Raw genomic sequence first — 12,347 nt, forward strand, 5'->3', positions numbered from 1 at the left:
AAAAACAAGCGCATCACGTTAATAACCACACTCTACATTCGTTAGTTTTCTCGAAGTGGCTTGGGAAAAAAAGATAAGCCAAACAAAAGATCCAATCAATTCTGTCCATCTAGCTTCCACACTAAAATTGATCTTAAGAATCTCAATGGATTTTCTTCACATGTATAGATTCTACTTTTGTTCTAAAGTCCTCTTTAGTTCACTCCAATATCTTACATATTTAAATATTTGATATGAAAATATTTTACAAGTTGGCCAAAAAAGAAACATTTCTACAATAAGAAGTGTTAATACAAGAAGCATTAAAACTTATAGTTTTCTCTAATATATAAGTTAGCTTTAAAGATTGTATTTTATTGTAAAGCAAACTGATCATTTACCATTTCAGGGTATAAAAGCATGACTTGTATGATCTTTTTGTTCATATGTTATGTGTTGGGGAGGCTAGAATTTTATGAAGACCTCTGAATGAAATACGGATGTGGTCTAAACAGTCCAGAACAAGTGTGAATCTCAGCTCTGTCAAAGAGTCTTGAAGTTCAAGACATCCTATTTGGAAATTTAGGAATTCTAGGTACCCTTTCAAATAAGTTGCAGATTTTCAGCAAAACAATTCAAAATTGCAAAACGTAGTGTAGAAGGTCAAAGTGTTATGTGAATAATTTGTGATTCACCTAATTCCTTCTTGCCCTTTTAAAGTTAATGCATGCAATTGGATTTTAATAGTTGAACAAAAATCTTCACTATCAACAAAAATGTTCAACGACGGAAAAATAGATTGTAAATTATTTTTTTGGGTCGTTCAACAAAAATGTTCAATGACCGAAAAAAAGATTGTAAATTATTTTTTTCTTTTTGAGAAGAGCCGATTGTATCTATATATGGATGTAGAGTCAACCAAGCAAGTCCAAGCACCGTAGAGTCGGACCCAATTAAGTAAGGCCCAATATGGTACGACCCATATCTTTGATTGGCCCGTTTAAAGTCCATTTATTAAATTACATTTTTTTTATATACAAATAATATGCAATATAATTATATTTATACCTTAAATTCAAGCCTATTTCTTTTGTCTGATATTATAATTTAAAAGTGAATGTTTTCCTTATAAATAAAAGAATAATTTTTTTTTTCAAATTTCTACTTTTTAAACCCAAATAATATTGTAGCCCGTTAATATTTAAATGCAGTTAAAAAAAGTCTTTTTTTCTAACAACTAATAAATCTTATTAGCATATACATAGTTGTAAAAAAGGATTGAAATTAAATTTTTAAAAAAATTGCAATAAATAAGTCAAGCTTAGCTTGGGCCCATATCGCCCTGTTTAGTGGGGTGACATGAGTGCAAACCATTCCTATATAGGTTCAGCCCGACATGCTTTCTAAATGGGCCAACTCTGATAGGGCCAGGCTCGCCTAACACATCCCGTTTGACACCTCTAGTTGCGACCCCAACTGTTTTTGGCCTAACTTTATATTAGTTTCTTTTTTTCTCTCTCCTCTCTCCCTTGCTTCCTCTTCCTTTAAAATCCTTCTTCTTCTTTTTTGTTATTTTTTTGTTTTATGTAAAAATCCTTCTTGTGGTATTTTGGAAACATTCAAATAATTTTATTTTGCGCTATCTTTTGTGTTATGAAATTATTATAAAAAGAGAAAGACAAAAGAAGAATTTACGATTGCAATACCAAGACCAAATTTGAGGAGAACAAAGATTGAGAGAGGAACCACTTTTGAAGAAACGAAAAGAAATGAAAAATGGAAGACCCAACCCAGTTTGTTGTTTGTCTTGACGCATAAAAGCTATATAAGATCCAATCCAATCCATCCAAATCGACCGATCCAGGCGCTCGTTGCTCTCCTACCAGGCCTTCTTCTCCTTCAATATGTTCCTTGCTTCGACTGCCATCCACCTTGGTGTCTTGACCTCCGTTGATGTAGACGAGGTTTTGGCAGTATCCCGGGTGTCGGTCGGCTCGAGGGATTGTCGTGCGTGCACCATATCTGCCAGCTCGGCATGGTTTTCCTGTAGTATCTCGTTTTGCGCACGGAGGCTGTTGCTAAGATTCTGTACGTCCTTTACGCCCTTCAGAATCCGGCTTATCTTCCCCTCTAGGTTCTTCAGACGAGCCAACCTTAGCTTATCTTTTCTTCGTCTTTCAACACCTCTCCCGGCTGTACTCGAGGAGGCCTTCTGCCTGAGGTGCTGGTTTTTCAGCATGGCTTGGTTTCGCTTGCGTCAATGCTCAGATGGGTGAGGGGATGCAACTTCTGTTCGTAAAGAAGTTTTCCCTCAGACAGTGCCAAAATGTAAATCACGGATCCTTCTCGTATCGAGTATACCTTGGATTTGGGCTTCGGTATGGGCCTATTCCGGGCTTTCGGGGACAGGTTGCTTCCTTAAAAAGGCCTGCACACTCAGAACAGTTATCAGAATTGAGGTGAACTGGGCTTGGACCCAGTTGAACCCCCTCCGATGATGAAGTCAGGTATGGGTATAAGGTGCAGAGAATGGATATAGGGTTTTCACTATTAGAGAGTTTATTACCTTTGTCCAGAGATTGGTGAGGGGTATTTATAGGGGAGAGAGAGTGACCAAGATATTTAATGAAAGAGATCTCATTCTCTATCCCCCTGGATTGAGTTACATTTAATGTTTTGCTTATGATCAACCTACTTCCTTGACAGGGATCAGGTGGCGAAATGAAAGGCGAACAAGGGATGAGAGGTGCATTAAATGATCCCTCTCCATCACCAGCCTGTCCGCCCAGAGATCGAAGAGTAAGGTGACATCTGGTTAAGGATGGGATGTGCATCAACCGACCTTTCCCTCCTACCAGGCTATCTCATTAATGCTCTTCTGGTTTGGGACATGGAGCCACAGTGGTCAGGTTGGTGACTAGACATCCGATCACTAGTCCAACCCTTACTTCGTCATATTCTGCTTTGAGGAGCTTATTGTTGATGCCGAGGATATCATATATGATCGGGTCGGTACTTAAGTGACCTGGTCCTTCAAAGCCACGTGGTGTCCTCTGGTGGGATCGGCTCACAGTGATGGTAGGATCTATTAACAATGCTAAAATGAGTTTATTTATAAAAATATATTGTTAATATCACACGTACAACAAAGAGCCCACAAATGCATGTGTTTGTTTTAATTGCTTCTAAATTGAAGATTATTATCTCATAAACTAAAGAGATTTTGATGATCCAAAGTAGTGGGGAGGACCAACCTCAGTTTACCTTAATGGAGAGCCCATACCAATCACTGAACATTTATTAATTTAATACACATCTTTGTTTTCATAGAGTTTGGTGGGTGATATGCTCAAGGAATTTTATATTGGTCTCTCATATGATTTTCTAATTATAAATTAGTGAATAATTAACAACATCTCATCCTGATTTGCATATTACATGTTCCCAATGCCAATACAAACAAAATTGGACAATTCATTTCATGCTAGAAACTTCTCAATATATGTAAAATTGTTCCTTACAAACTCAGCAGAGCACAAAACACAATCTAGGAGCAAATCAAAGTGGTGACCTCCGGCTTCCCAGTGCTTGACACTAGGTTCGAAACTTAGGGGGTTTCTTTCCTCCCAATGTAGCTACAAAAAAAAAAAAGGGAATGGGGGACTCTGAGGTCAGATTATAGAATACTACGGTAATACAGTCACGTGGTACATCTTGTACACGTGTATAATATAAGTGAATATTTATTGATTCTATTTTCTAAAAATGAGAAACTTTTCATGTGTACATTCTACCATAGTATTCTATAATTTCTCCAGATTTATGGGCAGCAAATCACATGCATGCTTAACATATAACCAAAACAAATTTAATGATTTCAAAATAAATGAAGAAATTTATTTCGGTTCCCACAGTGCTTACCATGGCTTTACTTAAATATTAAAATAAATTAAGAAAAAAAAAAGGAACCACAGTTTGATTTTTGACCAAGATTATGTTATGAATAATAAATATTAAAAATAAAAATGTTTTGTATTTAAAATTGGATTTCACATGCTTGATCTTGGTTTTACCAGATTACAATATTTATTCTTCATTCTTGTGGTCCTTGCAAAAGCTGTAGTCTCCTCCTGATTGAGCGTGGCAGGCAATGCGCTGTTGTTGTTGTTGTTGTCGCCTATGCACATAGTTTAGGGATTGCTTTTATTTATTTATTTATTTTAATTTTTATAAATAGGGATCCCTTTTTATTTGTTCAGTTGGTGAGAGGAATAAATGGACTCCGAAAAATATTTAAAATTAAAATTTAAAAAAAAAAACCACAACACAGGGTGGAAAGTGCTAGCAACGGATATGAAGATGTAACATTAACTGGAACTGTTTGAAATTACATAGCAACCCATAGCAAAATAAATAAATAAATAAATAAAAGAGTACTAGGAATTCATATTCTCCCCTTCTATATATATCACTCAAAAAAGGAAGACCTTAATTACATCCCCTAGATTTTGGATTTAAATTATTATTTGCAAAGGGGAGGCCCTAAGCACATGCGGGCAAGGCGGCCATCAATGGCCTCTGTTCGGTTCATTTTTACACATGATTTTTCATGTTATTCACCCACTATTTTGAGTTAGTTCTTGACATTTTATAGCTTTTTACTTCCTTTTTGTGTTTTCTTAGATTTTACCTTGGTTGGAATGAAAATGAGCTAAAAGTGCATTATTGGTTATAAATTCTGTTTTTGTTCATTTTCGTAGGTCAACTTCTTGGCCTGGGATCAACATGCTCTGGTGCTCGGATGAGGTCATGATCTTCATGAGACTTGTTCCAATGGATGTTAACTACAACATATCCAAATTTGAGCTCCATTGGACAAGTATTGCCTATCCATCCAATCCAACATGTTACCACAGCTCTGGAAATCCGGAATTGTCCAGCTTTTACCTCCATTGTGTCACTTGATTCTTCTTGTTACCATAACACTTGGTAACAAGAAATCACCTTAGTAAAAGAGATATTTTCTGAGGGATAGAGCATATTTTCTAGGACAAAGCTTCATAATGGCAAGGGGACAATGGGCAAAAGCTTTAAGGAAAGTATGAGTTTTATATTATATTTGTGAGCTGGAAATTGATGGGCAATGGAAAGTTAATTGCAATCTGAAGTGGGAGAGGTTTTGAACGTGGGAAAGGAATCCATTACAGAATTTACACAGAGGAGAGCAGATTTTGGAGAGCTTGGAGCTTGGAGAAAGCCAAGGTGCAGCCAAGCTAAGTGGAGAAGAAAGCTTCCACCATTGATGACCTTGAAGCTTTCATCATTTTCTCAAAATCTGTAAACTCTTTCTAATTTTATTTTGAGTTTGTATTTGGAATAAGTATGAGCAACTAAACTCCATAGCTAGGGCTTAGGTTGAAGCCCTAAACATGATTACCTTATTGTTTTGATACTTGAGTGTATGAATTTCTAGATATTGTTGATGAATTCCAATTCACCAAATTAATCTATCCTTGATGTGTGTTTTTCCTTGGTTGGCCATCTTTGAAAGCATGCTTCTTGAGATTGTTGGGATTATGTGTATCTTCATGTTTTCCTAAGCAATAAATGGATGGAGTAAGAACCATCCATGTGAATTGGTTTCTTGAATACCTAATGTAAACACCATGCTATTAGGATTCTTGTGATGTTCATATTCTCTTTGAACTTAATGGGTTCTCCTTGTAATTGAATCGAAGTACGAACCATACCTAGGTTCGGTTATGGGGAGGGCACAAGTATTGTAGCACGAACCATGCACTTTACGTATATTAGAGAGAATCAATGCGTCTTGAGCCACGACCCATGGTCTTGATTGCGAACATCTTCATTAACACGTTTAGAGTTCATCACTTGAGTATTCATGAACATATGTAGAATTGTTTAGGGTGGATTCCGAAACCCTAGTGTTTGTTACATTTTAATTTCACATTGTGATAATTCATCTCTGCCATTCTCATTTAAATTCAAAGTCCATTTACTTTCATGCAATAGAAATAGGTCACTTGAACCAAACCAAAACCCCCCCCCCCCCCCCCCCCCAATGTGTGTGTGAGTTGTGTGTTTGATACGTTGTGTGTCTTGTTTACTGAATTCTGTTTATTTTCATAACTGTTTTGGACTTTTGGTCCGCGCTGTGTTCTTTGTTTTTGTGTGCTGAATCCAACCGTATAAAGAACGTGAATTTTGGATAAACGGTTGGAAAGTTATAGGCAAAACACTGGACAGAGGTCGAAACTGGAAAAACAGAGAAACGAATCTGCCCAAAACGACCGGTCGTTACTGTTCAGGCGACCGGTCGCACATGAATCTGTCCAAAAACGACCGGTCGTCACTGTTCACGGCACTGTTCACTGTTCACGGCACTGTTCGCAGGTGATAAAGTGGTGATAAAATGGCGATAGAAAATGCTGTTTGTGTTTTTGTTTAGTTTTCTTGTGTTGTTTCATTTCTTTTACATTTCTTTACTCTTTTTTAGTTTCCAATTTTCATTTGTGCATTTGTGGTGTGTTAAATTAGTGTTCTTTACGTACTCAAATTAGAACTTATAGGAAGCCGACAAGTTCTTCGTGGGATCGACCCCGTACTTACATAATCTATACTTCATTAGATTCGTGCACTTGCGGGTATTTTTAATTGGTTGTTTGCACATTAATTTGTGTCCTCTTAGGAATGCAACAGCCTCCAAATTGAGAGAGCCCCTAATTTGGATAAACCTCTACTATATACATACATATATTACTTTAAAAAATTGTACTATATATATTAATATTAGGGAGCTTCACTAATGGGTGTTGAAATTATAAAAAAACCCCATATGGAAAACACTTTATAAACACACCCAAAACCCATTTATTAAATAACAAATTGGTATTGAAGTTACTATATATTACAAGGCTGCCACTTATAAGCCCAACAGAAAAAAACTCAAAAGACACCCAAAATCAACCCAACCCAAATTTATAAACAAGCCCAAACATTTTAACCATCTAGAAAACCGTAACTTTTATCCAAAAAAATGGAAAACAAAACCGTAACTTCCAGCAACTTCAATTAACCATCTTTGCCAAACGTCCCTTCAGTCATCGTCTTCATCAAAGCGTCTTCTTCATCTCTCGAAACCGAAACTCCATAACCACAACCAAGCTTGATATACTTTCAAAAACAAACACCACACACTGACCTCACCTACAAAACCAAGACAAAATTTCAGAGAATAATTTCAACAAGAAAACGATTCAAAGGTAAGACATTTACAAACCAAACCTATACTGAAATTTCAGACATTTACTATCATTATTTTAGTCGCTAGTTTACTGAAATTTCTGATTAATGGCTGTAAAGTTCCAATATAGGGTAATAACACTGCTTGTTTCCTCTGAAATCCTATTTCTGATGCACGTCTAGCACTGTAAAGTTCCAGTATAGGGTATTAATACTGCTTGTTTCCTCTGAAATCCTATTTGTAATGCATGTCTACCACTGTAGAGTTCCAGTATGTGGTAATAACACTAGTAGACGTGCATTAGAAATAGGATTTCATAGCAAACAAGCAGTGTTATTACCCTAGACTGGAACTTAACAGTGGTAGACGTGCATTACAAATACGATTTTATAGCAAAAAAGCAGTGTTATTACCCTATACTGGAACTTCACAGTGGTAGATATGCATTAGAAATAGGATTTCATAGCAAACAAGCAGTGTTATTACCCTATACTAGAACTTTACAGTGGTAGATATGCATTAGAAATAGGATTTCATAGCAAACAAGCAGTGTTATTACCCTATACTGGAACTTTACAGTGGTAGATATGCATTAGAAATAGGATTGTAAAGTGGTAGATATGCATTATAAATAGGATTTCATAGCAAAAAAACAGTGTTATTACCCTATACTGGAACTTTACAGTGGTAGATATGCATTAGAAATAGGATTTCATAGCAAACAAGCAGTGTTATTACCCTATACTGGAACTTTACAGTGGTAGACATGCATTAGAAATAGGATTTCATAGCAAACAAGCAGTGTTACTACCCTATACTGGAACTTTACACTGAAAAACAGAAAAAACACGAATATACTCAGATTCAACTGAAAAAGCATACCTCAATTAATATGAAAACCAAATCGAATATCACAAATTTCTAACCACAGCTCAAACAACAAATCCACAACCAAACCGAATATGAAATCAATCCAAATTATAAACAAAAAGAAACTAAAATCACAATTTAAAACTCAAACGAATATCTAAATACAAATTAGAACGAAATCATAAAATCCAATAGCTTGCCTCCAAATCGGCAATAACAAAAATAAACATATAAAATCAAGAAGAATTGGATCTACAATTGCATATACATAAACACCACAATCTAGGGTGTATTGATTAATTTCCAAAACTCCAAAATCTATCATAACCACATACATAAACAGCTAGAGCACGAAAAGTAGATGAAGTTTCATACCTCGATTGACGGAAACAACCGCCGAAGTCGCCGGAAATGACGTCGAAAAACTCGAAATCCACAGACCTTTCCGAGCTCGCAGCAGCGTCGTGAGTGGCTGATGTGGCTGGGCTTTAGCCCAGACTTGATCGTCGGCCCTGGCCGGTCCTTTTCTGACCAGTCTCACGGCTGGCTGTGGCCGGAGCACCAAGATCGCTGGAGAGAGACGGGAGCGAACGCAGAGAGACGAGAGCGAACAGAGAGAGATGAGAGAGAGAGCGCCCAAAATTTTTCAAATAAACTAATTTAATACTAAATGGGTAATAAAGGTATTTCATTTATCTAATTAAATTAAAAAAGGTAACAGCTGTCAGTTTTGGGTTTTTTTTGGGTGTGTTTATATATATTGAATGGTATAGGGTATATTTATAGTTTTATGTCTAGGAATGGGTATTTCACTAAATTTCTATTAATATTATGTTAGGCCGAGTATTGTATATAAAAACAAAAAGCCCAATTATGCACACAAAAACTTAAAAATGGAAACTCATTCACCTAGTTGAATGGCATAAATAAATAAAAAACCAAATTGGATGAGGTAATAAGAAATAAAATACAGGGATGATCTATTTAAGATAGATCGTATAGAGTTGAGGTTTCGACAAAGAAAAAAAAAACAAGTTGTTGAGGTTTCATGAAATCTAGCACTTATGACTCAGTATTAGTGCAAATACTTTCATTGCAACGTGTATGTGTGTGCTTAATATCATTGATGTTCATGATTATTTATATTTTCTATTGCCTCAGCAAAAGAAGCTTTTCAAAGTTGGAGTTGATCAAATCTAACCTTCGATCAACTATGTTATAAGAAAAATTGAATGGTTTAGCTATGTAGAAAACTTGTAGAAAAAGACATTGTAGAAAAACTTGATTATGTAAAATCAATTTATACTTTTGCATCGAAAAATGCAAGACAAGTGATACTTAAGTGATGTATTGATGTATTTTATAATGTTGTTATGTGAATTACATATTGTTAATTTTCTTTTTAAGTAACAATTGTGACTTTGAGTTCATATAATTTTTTTAACTTACCTAAAAAAATCACATAAATATACATAGAAGGTAGAATGCCACATTTTGGTGGTTCGCCTAGGGCCTCCAAAACATTATCCCAGTTAGTGGGAGCCAAAACATAAGTTGACATATCAATAGTAGTAAGACATTGTCGTTTTATTTATAAGCACAAGCCTTCATATCAGCCGAGGTGGTTTTTGGAAGGAATTTTTGGTCATTATTCTTCTCTTGAGTTGTGTAGGTGTGCCACCACCAAGCCACTAAATAGCTTGGAAGGAAAGGGTAAAAGGACTAACATGCAACCCACCAAAGTCATCTCAACAGAAGACACGTGAAACCCATCTCAATGAGCTGTAAAGTTATTCAACATATAAGCATGGTCTTGTCAGTATATTAAATTGTAAAGCTGTTAGACAAGATTAGTGCTTCAAGCTTCCATTTGCTTTCCACTATTATTTGTGTATAAATAGTCTACACTTTTATCAATGAAAAGATAACTTTCACATAATCTTTCGTGGTATCAGAGCCCATGCCTTACGGCAACTCTACTTTCAATTTCTCGATCCTGCTTTAATTTTTTTTTTTTACTCCTTCCTTTTCCTCCTTCTCGTTTCTGCTTCCTTTTTCTATTTCCTTACTCCAAACAATTTCATCATTCTATACACTCATCCATGGCTACCCCTCCCACTTCTCCTCCTACGACCACTGTGTCTTCTCCGTCTCCGACTTCACTTGCCTCTACAGCAGCCAATGTTTCCTCTAGCATGTTTTCTTCTGTCACTGTGCAGAATATTGGCAGTATGGTGCCCATCAAATTGAAACGTGATAATTATCTTCTTTGGAAATCACTCTTTGCTCCAATTTTTCGCCGTTACCGACTCTCCGGTATTGTTGATGGCACTGAGCCATGTCCCTCTGTTTCTATACCAGATTCCACCGGGTCCTCTACCATTCCAAATCTAGCATTTGATACCTGGTACGAAAAGGATCAGAATATTATCATCTGGATCAATTCCACACTCTCTGAAGATCTCATTCCATTTACTGTAGGTATTCAATCTGCTCGAGATTTGTGGCTTAATCTTGAAAAGAGATTTGCTGGTGTCTCTCGCTCTCATGTTCATCATCTCCGATCTAGATTGCAATCGATGCAAAAAGAAACTTCTTCTGTCTCTGAGTACTTACAGCAAATCAAACAACTCTCTGATGCTTTGGCTGCTGCTGGTGCCCCTATTGATGATTCAGACATCATTGCCATTATTCTGAATGGTCTCCCTTCTGAATTTGAATCCTTTATTGATTCTATTGAGCTTCGTCTCACTTCTACGTCTGTTGACGACCTTCATGGCCTTTTACTCAGCAAAGAACTTTCTTTAGCACGAAAGAAGCTTCAGTCTTCTAGTTCTCACTCTGAACCATTTAAAGCCTTTGCCTCTACACAAGGTGCCTCTGCCCCTCTGTTGTCCACTCCTCCCTCCTTTCAAGCTCCTCACACTTACAGTGGCTCTGGTCCTCATTAAGCCTTTGCTGCCACTCACTTTCGTTCTCGTGGTCGTGGCTCTCGACATTTTGGTTCTTCCAAATCTTCCTCTCAATTTCAGGCCCCTCCACGTAATTCATCCTCCACCTATGGTCAAGGTCGTGCACAATATCTCCCATCTCCTCATTATTCATCTGGAGGTAAAACAGTGTGTCAAATTTGCAACTCCTCTGGACATGCAGCAATTGATTGCTATAATCGCATGAATCATGCTTTCCACGGTCGAATTCCTCCTGCCAAATTGTCTGCTATGTGTGCCAATGCTACCTCTGCTCCGTCCTCCAGTACTTGGCTAGTTGACTCTGGTGCTAGCTCTCATATGACCCCTCACTACAATAATCTGCAAACTCCATCAGCTTATAATGGTCAAGAGCAAGTTTTTATTGGTGACGGTCAAGGTCTGCCTATTTCACACTCTGGCACTTCTATCTTGCGTACTAAAACTGCTCATTTTCAGCTTCATAATGTCCTACATATGCCTAAATTAGCCTACAATCTGTTGTCCGTACATAAGTTTGTCACTGATAATCATTGTTCACTAACCTTTCATCCTCATGGTTTTTTTGTTAAGGACCTCGCATCGGGGAGGATGCTTTTTCAGGGCCCTGCTAAGCACGGTCTGTATCACTTCAATCATATTCCGGCATTATTTCGCTCTTCCCATTCTGCTCATGTCGCTTCCACCGCTGCTTTTCCGATTTGGCATCAAAGACTTGGTCATCCCTCCTCTAAAATTTTCCGCAAGTTGCTGTCAGCCCAGCACATCAAGTTGACTGCTTCTGCTCCAAATCATTTCTTTTGTACTCATTGTGCTTTAGGCAAATGTGCACGGTTACCCTTTCCTACTTCAGTTAATGCTTCCTCTGCACCATTGTATTTGGTACACTCAGATGTCTGGGGACCATCAACAACTTCTTCTGTCAATGGCTATCGATACTATGTAATCTTTGTTGATGATCATACCAAGTATTCCTAGTTTTATCCAATTAAAGCAAAATCGGATGTCTTTTCTGTTTTTCAAAATTTTAAGTCTTATGCTGAAAATTTGTTGTCCACCAAAATCAAAATTCTCAGAAGTGATTCCGGGGGTGAATTTACCAGCCATGCTTTTAGTTCCTTTCTTGCTCACCATGGCATCTCTCATCAGTTCAGCTGTCCTCACACTCCTCAGCAAAATGGGTGTGCTGAAAGAAAACATAGGCATTTAGTTGAAACAGCTAGAACTCTTTTAGTTGCTTCACAGGTTCCTCACCAATTCTGGGT

General features: G+C 37.1%; 1 long non-coding RNA gene across 1 annotated transcript; it reads left to right on the top strand.

The window, feature by feature from the left end:
• Nucleotides 1-11,355: 11,355 nt before the first annotated feature.
• Nucleotides 11,356-11,969, top strand: LOC148297490 (uncharacterized). Its single transcript, XR_015833069.1, has 2 exons — nucleotides 11,356-11,482; nucleotides 11,656-11,969. It is a non-coding gene; the product is annotated as an uncharacterized LOC148297490 (long non-coding RNA).
• Nucleotides 11,970-12,347: the final 378 nt, after the last annotated feature.

The sequence above is a fragment of the Prunus avium genome, chromosome 1 (assembly GCF_965620075.1).
Source record: "Prunus avium chromosome 1, drPruAviu1.hap1.1, whole genome shotgun sequence".
NCBI lineage: Eukaryota > Viridiplantae > Streptophyta > Magnoliopsida > Rosales > Rosaceae > Prunus > Prunus avium.